The sequence below is a fragment of the Cupressus sempervirens genome, chromosome 4, assembly GCF_028749045.1.
Source record: "Cupressus sempervirens isolate cs-2001-9-10 chromosome 4, ASM2874904v1, whole genome shotgun sequence".
In the NCBI taxonomy this organism is placed as follows: Eukaryota; Viridiplantae; Streptophyta; class Pinopsida; order Cupressales; family Cupressaceae; genus Cupressus; species Cupressus sempervirens.
In genome coordinates this window covers 282,876,777-282,890,487 of record NC_143121.1, presented here as the reverse complement: position 1 = coordinate 282,890,487, position 13,711 = coordinate 282,876,777, and positions in this window count along the sequence as shown.

Here is a 13,711-nt window from a genome sequence, read left to right as displayed (position 1 = left end):
GCATCCAAAGTTGAAACCAAAGTGGTTTAAGGATCACAAGGGTAAGCAAAAGTCTACAATTTTTATTCAAGATCTTAGATTAGATTCTAGTGATGAAGCAACAATATCAGCTGTGGGTTTGAAAGGTAAAACTTTTGCTTATTCTACCACTAATGTTTCAAATGCTTCTACTTCCAAAAGTCATGTTGTTCCTAAAGATAGTAAAAGGTGTGAACATTTTCATATAAGGGTGATTTCAAAGAACACTAAAATTGACATATTGATAGATAGTGGTTACCAAGTTATACTAATTTCAGAGGAAAATATTAAATAGTATGGATTGGAAACTAAGCCACATAAGAGACCTTATCCATTAGGCTAGGTGTGCTATGATAATAGATTGTGAGTCACTAAGCAATGCAAGTTAAGATTTGCAATAACATCTAAGTTCATAGATGAGGTTGAATTTGATGTGGTTCCACTTGATATCTATGGGATTATGTTGGGTAGCCTGTATTTATATGATAGGAAAGTTATCTTTTACAGGGAACATAACAAGTATCATTTGTTTAAAAATGGAATTGAATACATTATCAAAGCTCATCGCATGAAGAATGAAGGATCTATTATAAACACAGGAAATTTGAAAATGATTGTAAATGCAAGTAGTAAATTGACTCTCATGTCTACGATAGCTAGTAAGGATCAGGTGCAAGTAGAATCCAGTCTTTAGCCAGTGATGGTAAAAGAGGATTTGCAGGGTTCATTTTCTAATGATGTTTTTGTACAAGAGGTTCAAAATGTTGATACTCTTTCCATTTCATTGGTTATTTCAATTATGTTGCTTCTATTTCTACTAGTTGATACTATGTGGGTGATGGATGTAATAATGGAAACTGGTGGATGTATGGTTCATTGTATTAGTAGTGTCATGTCATTCTTCATAATGTGTTTGATGGTTCAGATATTCAAAATTCCAGTAGTTGGTAAAGGCGATACAAGACAAGTGAGGCAAACATGCCCTCATTTGCATTCTATGTAAAAATAAACTTGCGGATGTCTAAAAGCTTCTTTTCAGTGGCGAGGCTTGATCCGGAGGATATTTTCACTAAATTTTGGAATATCTCCAAAACTTAGATTGAAGGCCTCAAAATTTTGAATCCAACGTAACTCGAACAGGAGAAAAAAGGAGTCAGTATGCTCGAGATATGGCTAGTCAAAGATTGGTCAAACCTTGGTCAAAGGCTATCAAAAAGGAAAAATTTTGAACTCTCCAAAATTGGTCAAAGTCAGCATCAAAATGAAGGTCTTGTCGAGAGCTTTCTAGAAACATTTATTTCGTCAAAATTGGAGCTTGTACATGAAAGTTATGCTCAATCAAAGTTTAGTTGACTGTATGATGATGTCAACATGATGATGTGGAAAAATATTGGTCAATCGATGATTGACACATGGCACTCAAGAGGAAAACAATTTGGTGCCACGTATATGGCAGGGAAGCCCATGTGGCACCTCAAGGTTTGTTTGAAAAGCTGACATGGTAAATTTGGACTCATGTCATCCACATGGCATGTGACATGGCAAGCATATACATAGTGTGCTTCCACAATAGCAAGTGGTTGTTGTCAAGTTTGAACTCATGACCAGTGGTTACCAAAACTAAATCGGTGGCTGTTACACCCATGATGGCTTTTAACAGTTATGTGTGTGGTTTCATATTTAAGTTTTTTCAGCCATCGAAGATCACAAAATGACTACCGATTAGGGGGTTGGAACCTCCAACCAACCCCTTCCAAAATTATATTTCTACCGTTGCGGTGGTAATGAAGTTTAAAATATATGTGGAAAATGCTTTATTTAACCTTTAACAAGCCGACTACCCACCCTTTAAAAAGGGTTTATTTGTTATTTTGTTAACTTTTAACCACCCTAATTTGGTAAAATTCCAAAATAAAAATATATAAAGAGGGCTATTGTGAAAGGGGAGTTTTTTCAAGGCCTATAATTAAATATTTTTGTTTTGGCCTATTTTTAAGCCATTTTTTTGTATAAAAGGGGTGGTAGGTTCATTTACAACATTGAACATAGAATTTATAGAGATTCAATTGAGAGAAAATATGGAGGACGTGTTTTCAATCCTAAACAATGGAGTAGTGTGATGCTAGTGTTCTACAAGGGGTAAAATTTGCAACACATTCTATTTGATTTGGAGTTAATCAGATTAATCCACTAGTTGGAGCTGGACCCAGAGATGTAGTCCTAACGAGGTGAACTCTGAGATCAAATCGTGTTGTGCCTTTTTTTTCATTTCTCTTTCTATCTATTATGTGATATTCTTTTGTTGCATTTTTCAATTATGTTAATTTGGTTCAACTAAAGAATTATTTAATTGCACGTAATTGGTTAAAATACCTTTGTATCAGTTCTTTAATCCTCTTCTCTACAATTTCAACGGTTTAAGGAACATAGCAATGCATTTACTACCTAGATTGGGACATTATATCTTATTGTTAGGATTAAGTCATAATCTTATAGATCCTAAATCAGATCATGTCCCCTACCATAAAATTTTGTGGTCTAGTCTTCTTGTCAAACAAGTTCTTTACATGCATTTGATGTTGTGTAATATGACCTACAATTTTTTCTCTTTCTTCCTTGAGCTTGCTCAAATATAGGATCTTTTTCTCCAACCCATCCTTATATATGTTATCTTCAAACACTATCCTTAATCTGCTAGTGCCCAATTCTAGGGGTAGGAGAAGTCTAGCTGCTACTCTGTAGACTAGTTTGAAAGGGGAAATTTTCATTACCCTCTATCAGGTCACTCTGTCTACCTAAAGCTCTTCATGAATCCTTTTGTGCCATGTCTTTTGATTATCTGATACCAATTTTTTAATGATGTTCATTAGGTTCCTATTACTAGACTTAGCTTGACTATTCCCTTGTGGAAAGTAGTTGGATGAGTGATTGACTATTATGCCATACTTGAAGTAGAACTTAGTAATTTTAACTAAAGAAAATATGTTGCATTATCCATTACTAGTTTAATAGGCATGCCAAACCTAACTAGTATGTTCTCCTTTATGAATTTACAAACTACTTTAGAATTGGCTTTCTTGGTTTCTTTTTCTTCTACCCACTTCGTAAAGTAATTTATCATAGTGATGATATATATGTAACTGCCACTAGATGTAGGGTTTATAGGACAAATGAAATCGAGGCCCAACTATTGGAAAGAACCTTGATTACTATAGGCCTGAGAGGTAATGTGACTAAGGTCTGCCTATGAACATTTTTCATTTTTTACATTTTGACCCAATAGTAACATTGTTGCAATATTTTAAAAGTAGTGATCGAGGATGAGAAATGTCTTCCACATGCTCCATAATAGAATGTCTTCAACAATCTCTCTTGTTGTTATTTGTCTACACATCTAAGGAAAGACCCATCTATAGATCTTTTGTATAATCTATCATCCTAAATCACATACTTGGTACATTTCCATTTAAGTTCTCTTCTTTGTTTCACTACAATCCTTCAGGGAACTCACAATATGTTAAGAGATATGTGATATTTTTGAACCAACGATCTTGTAGACTCACAACCAAACTATCCATTTTACCTCTGGTTCTTCACCAATTCCATTCTCTATTATGGCTTTATATAATGTATTACCTAATACTAGTTTCATCGCTTTAATCTCAATTTCATACTCTTGTGTCTTTGCTACCCACATTCCTCTATTATTACACCCCACATCTTGTTGATTCAACACACTCTTCACTATAGTGTCAAGTATAAGAACCACAAAATGAGAGTGTAAGATATAAAATCTAAAAAATTTCAAGGTTTTCACCACGGTGAGAGCATGCTTCTTGAACTCAGAATATTTTGGCTCAAGATTCTTTAGGGGTATTCTCATGAAGGCAATAGGGGCTTGTACCCCTTCTTTTTTATCCTATAGTATAATAGTTAATAAAGTGTACTTGAAAGCATAACAATAGATCACAAATTCTTATCTATAGTTTGGACGACATAAGATAGGAGCATTAGTGATGACATTCTTTATATTCTTGAAGGCTTATTTTCTAGTATCTTTCCACTTGGAGCTTGAATCCCTTTCATCATATCTACAATGCATTTATTAGTTTTGGCAAAATTAAGCACAAGCCTTCTAAGGAAGTTTTCCTTGACCAAAAAATGATTTAACTCCTGACTTGTTTATAGGGAGACTTAGTCTTTGGATAGTATCAATTCATTTAGGGTCAATTCTCATGATGTCTTATGATAATATTTGACTAAGAAACTTTACGTTTGTTACATAGAAGCAAAATTTCTTAGGATTTAGAGAAATTTCATGCTCTTGGCATCTTTACAATACTTTCCTCAAATCTTCTTTATGATTTTCAATCTTCTTTAAGAATAAAATCAGGTCATCAAGGTACATGACAATGAAGCAAAATATTTATTCATACACCTCTAAAAAATGGCACCAATATTGATAAGGCCAAATGGCATTCTATGATACGTGAATGTACCCCAAGGAGTGGTAAAAGTCATCTTGTGTTGGTCTTTCTTTTCTACTTGTATGTGGTTGTACCTTGAGAAGCCATCAAGCATGGATATCATTTTATCTTCCACCACCATTTGTAATACATGTTCCATATTTGAAAAGGTGTAGTTATCCTTCAAAGATGCCTGGTTTAGGTTGCTAAAATCCATGCAGATCCTTATCTCTCCATTCTTCTTTCTGACTGGCACTATGTTTTCTATCTAGCTTGAGTGATGAATAGGATAAATGATTCTTGCCTTAAGCATCTTGCCAACTTCATGAAATATGGCATTAGCTACCTTTAGATTATAGTTTCTCATCTTTTGTCAAAATAGAGTTACATCAAGCTTAAAGGGAATCTAATGCTTCATTTTCCCACCTTTGAAACTTTTGAAATCCTCATAGCTCCATGTGAATACATCTTGATATTCTACAAACATATTTCTGGCTTCTTAATTTTCTTCATGTGTGCAACATTTTCCAATGTTGATCATTTTATGACTTTGCATATTTCCAATGTTTATCCTTTTGAACTTGCGAGTAGTGGGCCCTTTTTCCATCCTCTTTTTCTTAATGTAGGTATCATGTCTAGCAGGTAACTTTTTCAATTATATGAAGTATGGAGGAATAATATTACCTTGTAGTTGAATAGTGTTGGTTCCATCTACCTTTTTCTTTTTGTGATGGTCTTCTTAAATGGATTCATTAGAATGGTCTTCATGAACACTTCTAGCATTTTCCAAAAATAACTACAAACTTTTTTCATCTTCAAACACTTCCTAGGCTTCTACATTGTCAAGAAGGGAAGGTTTGTACACAATCTCTACTTGATACTTCTTATATTTGAATTCAAGGTGAAGAAGTAAGGAAGCAAAAACTGCTAGTGAATCAGCTTTAGAATTCACTTCCCTTGGTACTAACTTAGTTTAGAATGTATCTAGCCTTTCAATTTTTTCCCATACCCTCTTTGCATAGTTTTTCAACTTGTGGTTTTTTACAATGAGCTCCATGTCATCTCAAGTTTTTAGTATCTTTGTCCCTTTTTCTTTTTTGTCTATTATCCTAAGTAATAGGGCTTTATATTCAACTGTATTGTTCATGTTTCTAAATTATAACTTGAATGCCATAGGTTTTAGGTTCTCCCTTAGGTGATATCAACACCACCCTTGCACCAGAAATAGATGAGGAATAACTCCCATCAAATTCCAATGTCCATATCGATAGTGTTTCTTACTCTCCAATAGGAGTTTGATTTCTCCATTCTTCAACATCTTGGTGATCCACAACATCTTCAGTGAACAAACATGTAATTACCAAATTCTAATTCTTGGTAAAAGATTTGAGCTTTGGGATCATTAAACTTTAGAATTGTGAACTTGGTTTTCTCCTGAGGTTCCAATTTCATTGTCTTGCTTCCTATGGGTATCACCACCTGAGACCAATCTAATTTTATTTATTCTCCTATGTCTCAAAAAAATCTTCTACTCAGAAGTCAACCATAGATGATCGAAATGTCTATGACTAGGATAGTAGTAACTTCTTTTCTAGGTGAGAGGCCAAAGCTACTTGAGTAGCTTTGATTTTCCCAAGTAGCAGAACATTTTTGGCATCCATGGAGTAATACCTACCATGAACTTTAGTAAGAGTAAGGCCTAGAGCCTTAGCCATGGGGTAGGCATCATTTTTTTTGAAACACCTAAATCAATTATACAGTTGCGCAGTTTGCATCTATTTATGTATAATGACACATTAAATGGGTTAGGCTTCTAACTGGGAAAAGTTTCCAAAACTGTGGATTCTTCTTGATCAAAAAAATTAGATGTTTAGGAGTCACCTTTTCTAGTTGTAACATTATGATCTAGGTTTATATCACCCCCTTTGCAATAACCTACCAATATTTTTAATTTAGAGGAGTAAGATTTCAATTAGTCTATAGGGGAAATTTGAATTTTGGAGTCTTTACATAATTGAATGAAATCAAAAGAGATCTTTTCCTTACCGGACTAAGGAATCTTGGCTCCTTGATCAACATCACTAGCGTTTGAAGGAGAAGCATCATTACCACCTAGAGGGTGACCAAAAATTTGATTCTTATTTTTCTGGCTTCTGGAGAATATCATATACGAGGTCCCATCAATAATATCATAGTATTCACCTGGTCCTTCTTAGTCTAACTCATAGTCTAAAAATAAATTTCTAGAGTCACCATTCAAGTACAATTCTAATTTAGGACTAGAAGTTACAACATTCAACTTGTTAGTCGATAGTAACTACATCATACAGGTTATTCAAGGAAAACTTTCATTATCATGACCTATTACTAAATGGAACACACACATATTCCTCTTTTTAGGTGTGGCTTCAATAGCAAGTCTCTATTGTTGACCAGTAAGTTGTAGGGTTTTCCCATAAATATTCCTCCTAGATTGATTTTGGAAACTTTTTTGGTATGAATTATTGAATTTGGGGAGTTGCCTCTTCATAGAAACTAGTTAATTTGATTATTTTTGCAACATTTTGTTAGACAAAGTGGTGTTACTGGTACTTTCTTTAGTTTGAAATTCTCATTTCCACTTTCTAGTAGAGATTATGTCATCTTCTAATTCAACTACCTCACTCTAGGCATCTCCAAAATATGTGGGATAAGATATCCTTATATCATAATTAATATCTGGTGGCATCACACATATGAAAAATGATTTCAAATTTCCTATAGTAGGTCTATTAGTAGTAGGGATTCTACTAGTTATCTTGTTGAAATTAGCAACAAAATCCCTCATACTTATAGAGGCTTATTTTTTGATAGACGTCACCTATGCCAATAGAACATGCTTATCTTATATGGTTTTGAACCTTGTTTCAAAATTCATTCTCATCATAGCCCAACTTGTAATTAGGGCATCATCCAAATGATAAAACCAATATGTTGCACTTTCTATTAGAGTTCCTACAAATAGTCTTATGACTATATCTTCATGTGTGACTCCTAAGATATGTATTGCTGCAAAAAATGCTTTAATGTGTTAATCCATAGTGACATTCACATTACTTGAAAACTTGAGGAAGTTCTTCTTGTACCAGATGAAAGCATATGGTATGCTGCAAGTTGCAATGGACTAGTCGTTGTGACCTAGGGAGCAGCCATAATTGTTCTAGCAAGGTATCACCAAAATTTGATAACTAGAGTTGTGTAAATTTTATACCTAACAAGTAATGTGTGATGAATTTTTATTTGAGGGAGGTGAAGATGGTATGCTCCTACTCTTCTTTTCATCCTTTCATTGATGTGTTTCTAGGATGGGAAAACCATGTTCTGTAAGCTTTTCAAAAATAGGGTCTCACTCACCTTGATCTTTGGTGCTCTTGAGGAATCTTCTTTGGTCCAAGATTCCAAATCAATCTTTCCTTTAAGCTTCACATTTTTCTTGCATTTGTGTTCTTTGAATCTCTCTCCTTTGAATAGATCTTTTTCATGCTTCAATTCTAGCTTCTTCTACTTCTAGCACTTGACAAGCATTTCTTTAGTTTTTTGTGTTCCTCTTTTGTGTCTAGATTAATGTATTTAGGGATGTGATGATCTCTTCCTAGTTTTCTTAGAATTCAAGATTGGGTTGGAGTATAGGAAATATGTTCTCATGAGGTAGCACCATCTTTCTTCATGCTATAACTCATCTAGTCTAGTGATTGTTCAACTCACTAGTGGAGTTGCCAAAAATCTATTGGAAAATAGATTGTTCTTTTTAAATTAACTCTTTAAATACCTATTATTGATCAATGAACAATGATTGATTACAACAATTGGGAAATCATAACTGAACAACTGATTTCCCTCTAAATTTATAGGTACAACTCTCTTGAGCTGATGATTTGTAATAAAAAAATTGGTTCCTAATTCTTAGATGGAGTTTGTTATTGACCATAGAATGGGAGAGGAAAACTAAGTTAGGCCTAGACAAGAACTAACTCAGGCTTGAAATTGGGTCTTAAAACCAACCAAATTTGTGAATCCATACATCTTATGAACCCACAAAATTTGATGATGTATTAATGAATTCTATTTATATGAATTGGATACTTTAATAGAATGCTTTTAACTCTAAAATGCAAGGAAAAAATACTATGATTATCTTCGATTTTCTATATTAAAAAAGGGAACAAAGCTCTATTTGTTCATTAGCTCAATTCAACTTAAAGAGATGCTTTTAACTAAGACAAGCAATAGAACAGTAAATAATTGATACAAAACACATTCAATTTTTCTCTACAATATGAAGTATTTCACACCAATAATTAGCCAACCTTTCATTAATCTTTTAATCAAGTACATATAGGATTTTGAAATGAACTGTTACAAAAAGTCATTGAATCAGTTCATCTTCTCGTAAATGACTAATGACAAGAAGCCAATTATTAGTTACAATTTCACATCAAAATAGAAAAGAGTGGGAGAAATATCATTTTTCTTTCTTCCCCTTTTCCAATTTTTCCTTATAGGCCTTGGCAGTGACAATGATTGGAATGATCTGCTCATGTCCGTCAATGTGGACATTGGTGTATCTAATGAGCCACTTGGAGTGTTCCCTAGCCAAATCTTTGATTGTGCCTAACTACTCTTGCATTTCCTTTGTTTGTATGTGTATGCATCTGCTAAGTCATTGGAGATTTGATATTATTATGATGGCTAGTAGATTTCTCTATTAATTTTTCCAAGTAGCTAGAGAAAGTCTTTTGCATAAAAATGGCTCCTACCACTCCTTTCCCTTGTACACTTATTTGAGAGCAATTGTTTAGGCCTTTTAGAAACTCATAATCCTTATCTTGTTCCACCTTAACTTTTCTCTTAGTCTTTTGTTGTCCTTCCTTTGCACATCATCTTTGACTTGTAAGTTTTGTTTCCATTCAAACAAAGGCTCATCATCTTTCTATAAAATATTGACTTTAGGTACTTCCTTAGCCTTCATTTGGATGATCATGTATAGGAGAGAGATGCAATCTTCACATTTTTTCTTTTCTGTTGCTAGAGTTGCCTGGTTAGCTAGGACGTTATACTTTTCCATCTCAAGCCTCAATATTGCATTGTCGAGTTGATCTATAATGGAAAGTCCTTTATATTTGAGTTTCTCAATCCAACTCCTATCAATTTCCCAAAAATGCTTGTCTTCTTTCAGCTGAGAGATGATGGCCTAAATGTCTATAGTTGTAGGATCACTAGTAGGTGGTACCCCCAAAATGTTAGCTAACGGGGAAACTAATTTCCTGATGAAGAAATTAAGCTCATGGATCTCTGTCTTCATCCTAACTTTGGTAAGCTTGAGCCCTTCAAGTTCTTCTTCTATCACTTTATTAGTTGATTTCCATAGGCCCACTTTGGTGTCATGCCTAACTCACCTAGATCTAGAGACTGCAATGTTAAGTCAGTTGCAATTAGGTCTTCAATCCTACCTTCTTTGGTGGGCTTGATGATATCCATAGTCAGGTGCCTCATGTCAAGATCTTAGTTAAGGATAGAAAAAATCTTCTACTTCTTCATTTTTTTCAAAGCTAACCTAGAGCAGATGGCCAAAGACAAACTCTCTATTTTCAAAGCCCCATCTTCTATCCTCTTTGTCTTTGTATCTAAATTTTTCTTGTGTCAAGACTCGGTGTTGATTATTTTGGATGTAGTCCTTGTGGACTGAACATCTTCCTCTTGATTAGAGTCAAGGCCTTTGGAGATGAAGAGAAAGACTTTCCTAGGGTAGGGGAAATGAATTTTGGAGCTTGAAGAATATTCTCTACTTTTGATGTCTTCTTCGCTACTTCATCCAACTCCATGGATTCACTCTTTCTTCTCCCATCATCTCCAAGATGAACCATTTATTTTTTAGGACTACTTGGTAACAGTAGTGTTACAATTATAGATGGGATTGGACTGATGTGGGATGGCATAGCCATTGTGATTATAGTGTCTTTTAATTCTTCTACTTTCTTCTTCTTGGCTTTTTCCTCTATCCCAATCACTGGTACTGAACCATCCTAACAAGTTTTTTCTAGTGGGATGTTCTTGTCAAAAGGTTGATCACCTCCATTGGCTAGTTGAGCTAGGCCTTGAGTACATGATGGAGTTGTGCTTGAGGTGCCATTAGGGGAAGATGATGATGCTACTACATTTGGGGAGGTTTGAGAAAATACACCTTTGCTTCTATTGTGTTGTGTTGTTGTCCACTCGACCCACTTTTTGTTCCTCTAGTAGGTTCTTTCCATCATCAAATCCAAGTCTTCTGTGACATCTCTTAATGGTTTAGAGCTTATAGGAGTGTTCTTTAACTTAGTCAAATAAGTTATGCTATACATATTCTAACCATTATCCACAACTCCATATACATCTATATTTACTATGTATAGCTTAAATTGATCTACTGTTAATCTTGAAAAAGCTCAATCATGGCTTTCAAATTTATCCTTAAAGTGAGCCCAGTAGTCTTCAATTTTGTTGGCATACCTTATTACACTTCTAATCTACAGAACATCCTTAGCATATCCATTGGAGCCAAACATAGATCTCAAGGCCTTATACATATCCATCTTCTAATTCTTCTCAAAAACCATCATCATATTCTTGGCATTAGACCAGGTTTCACAACTAAATGCTCCATCCTTCATTGGGAACTCATACCCTTTCTTCTTTAGACTTCCACTCACAACATTCGCCTATAGAGATTGTTGAATGATCTCCACCAAAACTATCATATCATTCTGATATATTGGAAGCTTCAGAGGAAGTCCATTGAAAGGTCCAAGATGCAGGTAATAAAAAGATGAAAATTGAATAAAATAATATCCAAATTGATTGATGGTGGCCCTAGCTTCAGGGGAGAATCTCCTTTCTAGGAACCCTTCCAATTCCTTGCAAATTTTAATAGTAATCACATCATTCAATTTTACATAATATACATAACTATTATGCAACTAGAGACATGGATAAAATTCATAGGAGTTCACATCATTAGGGAAGTCATCCAAGCATGGAAGACCAAGCCATAATTACAAAGATGCTAGCATATAAATTAGGAACGAAGATAGATAAAATGAAATGTAAAACCTGGTTGCTTGGAGGGCATTGGATAGAATCTTACTTACCTTTTGTGCCCAATCAATATACTGAGTATCTGAGCATATAACTTAACCCAAAAAGAATTATTGTTCATCAAAATTTAGGGCTTCTACTTCACCTCTCAATATGAGTAGAAGAACCAAAATATTGATTATCTTAATTTAATGTTGGTGCTGAACAAAGTTTTGGGAACTTTTCTATTGTCACTCCATGACTTCTAGAACCATGTTTACATGATCTCTTTCCTCCAAATCATCTTCTTTGCTAAGAACTCTGAAATGGCCCCACTGACAGTTAGGTCAAAAAACTCCTCATGTTGTATCACATGAAGGCAATTCAACAATATTTACATATCAACTGAAATAAATTATATGGTATCATTAGGAAGAACAATCTATTTGGTTTCCAAATTGAAATGGTGGATGCATTCATAAATGAGTTATGGGGCTTGAATTGCTATTGGTAAAGCATAAGTTTTGACCAAATCATGTCCTTGAAGCTTCTTAGTGATGGGGTGGATATGTTTGGATTAGCCCTCTTTTGGAAGTCTACCATATCATAGAAATGAAGGGATGTATCTGTGAAATCCTACAATTTTGACTTGATCCCAGTCAAACCATCAAAAGCTACGAACTTATTAGGCATAACTTATGAATGATATTTTGAATCAAAGAGTTGATAAGACAATAGACACTACAATCACTGGCTTTGAAAAGCTATGCATACTAATAAAATGAGAAATCAAGGAAATAAGGTAATTTGTTCAACATCTCGTGTGTTATTATACAAGCACCATGATTCATCCATTAAATTTTAGAATTCACACCACACAAGTGAAATTTAAGGAAATACTCGTTAAAGAGTAAATGTAAATTTTCAACAAACATTTAAAATTATTTTCACTATTCCATTGGATGCAATGGTAACTTCCCATAAACCTGTTGTTTACTTTTCCATTTTCCTTTTAGTTTTAGAAAGTTTCCCCTAGGGTACTTCATTGATAAAAACATACCAACAAAGACCCTAACCATGTCTAGCTTCTACAACAGTTCTTTTCAATCTAATACCATCCTAATGTGTGCTAGATTCGATACGGGGACCAAATTGTACATGTTGACTTTGATTTTTCTGCATAGTTAGAAATAGTTTCTTAGAAATGTTGAATCATTAATAATTTTGTTTCTAACTATTAAATATGTTTATCTAACATTCATAGATCCACTTGGATGTTACATAGCATCTTGTATTTCACTTTTATCCATTTTATGGAAAATCATCTTCATGGGTCAGGAACTTGCGAAAGAGAAGATGAATTGAGGTTTTTCACCAAGGCTCAATGCTTGAGTGACAATAAATCTAGATTATGTTTAGGAGTTGATCTTGGATTCAAACATCAACTTTCCAAGTAATCTGATCCCTTTGATTACTGTTATGCCAGATACATCTTTTATTTAGCTCCTGTGGAAAGTCATCTTCATGGGTTGAAAACTTGTCGTTGAGAAGGCAACATGGGATTTCCCACTAATGCTTCTTTTATGAACCATTGATATGTTGTGACCAAGTGTTGTAAGACATGTGAATTTCATAGAACCTCAAAAAGCATGGGAATAAAATAGTGAGTATGCTTCCTTTGTAGTGAGTGAAAATTGATCTCTATCAAATTGGGTACAAAACCTACCCAAATAATTACAAAACAAAAAAAAAAACCCACTGGCTATGTAGATGGAGAAGGTGTATTGGGGAAAATATGATAATGACCATCTAGACTGTAGGAATCTAGGCCTAGACTCAAACATCCATTGAATCGAACCAACTTTATCTATAAACAAAGAACTCACTTGTTCCTATAGATTATAAAAAAAAAGTGGGGCAGCAAGATGTTAGGTGACAGGTTTGTTTCTAGTTGGTTTCAGAGTAGCTTCCCTCTCTTTATAATTATTGGTTTCTTCAAGATTCCTTCTTATTGATCTCTATCTATTTTGTTTAGTTTTGGAGGTCATATGTTTCCTTTTGGTGTAGCTAGAATTTTAGTTTCTTGTGTTGGTTCCCTCTTTGTTCTTCATCCTTGCCCCTCCTTTCTCTAAAGC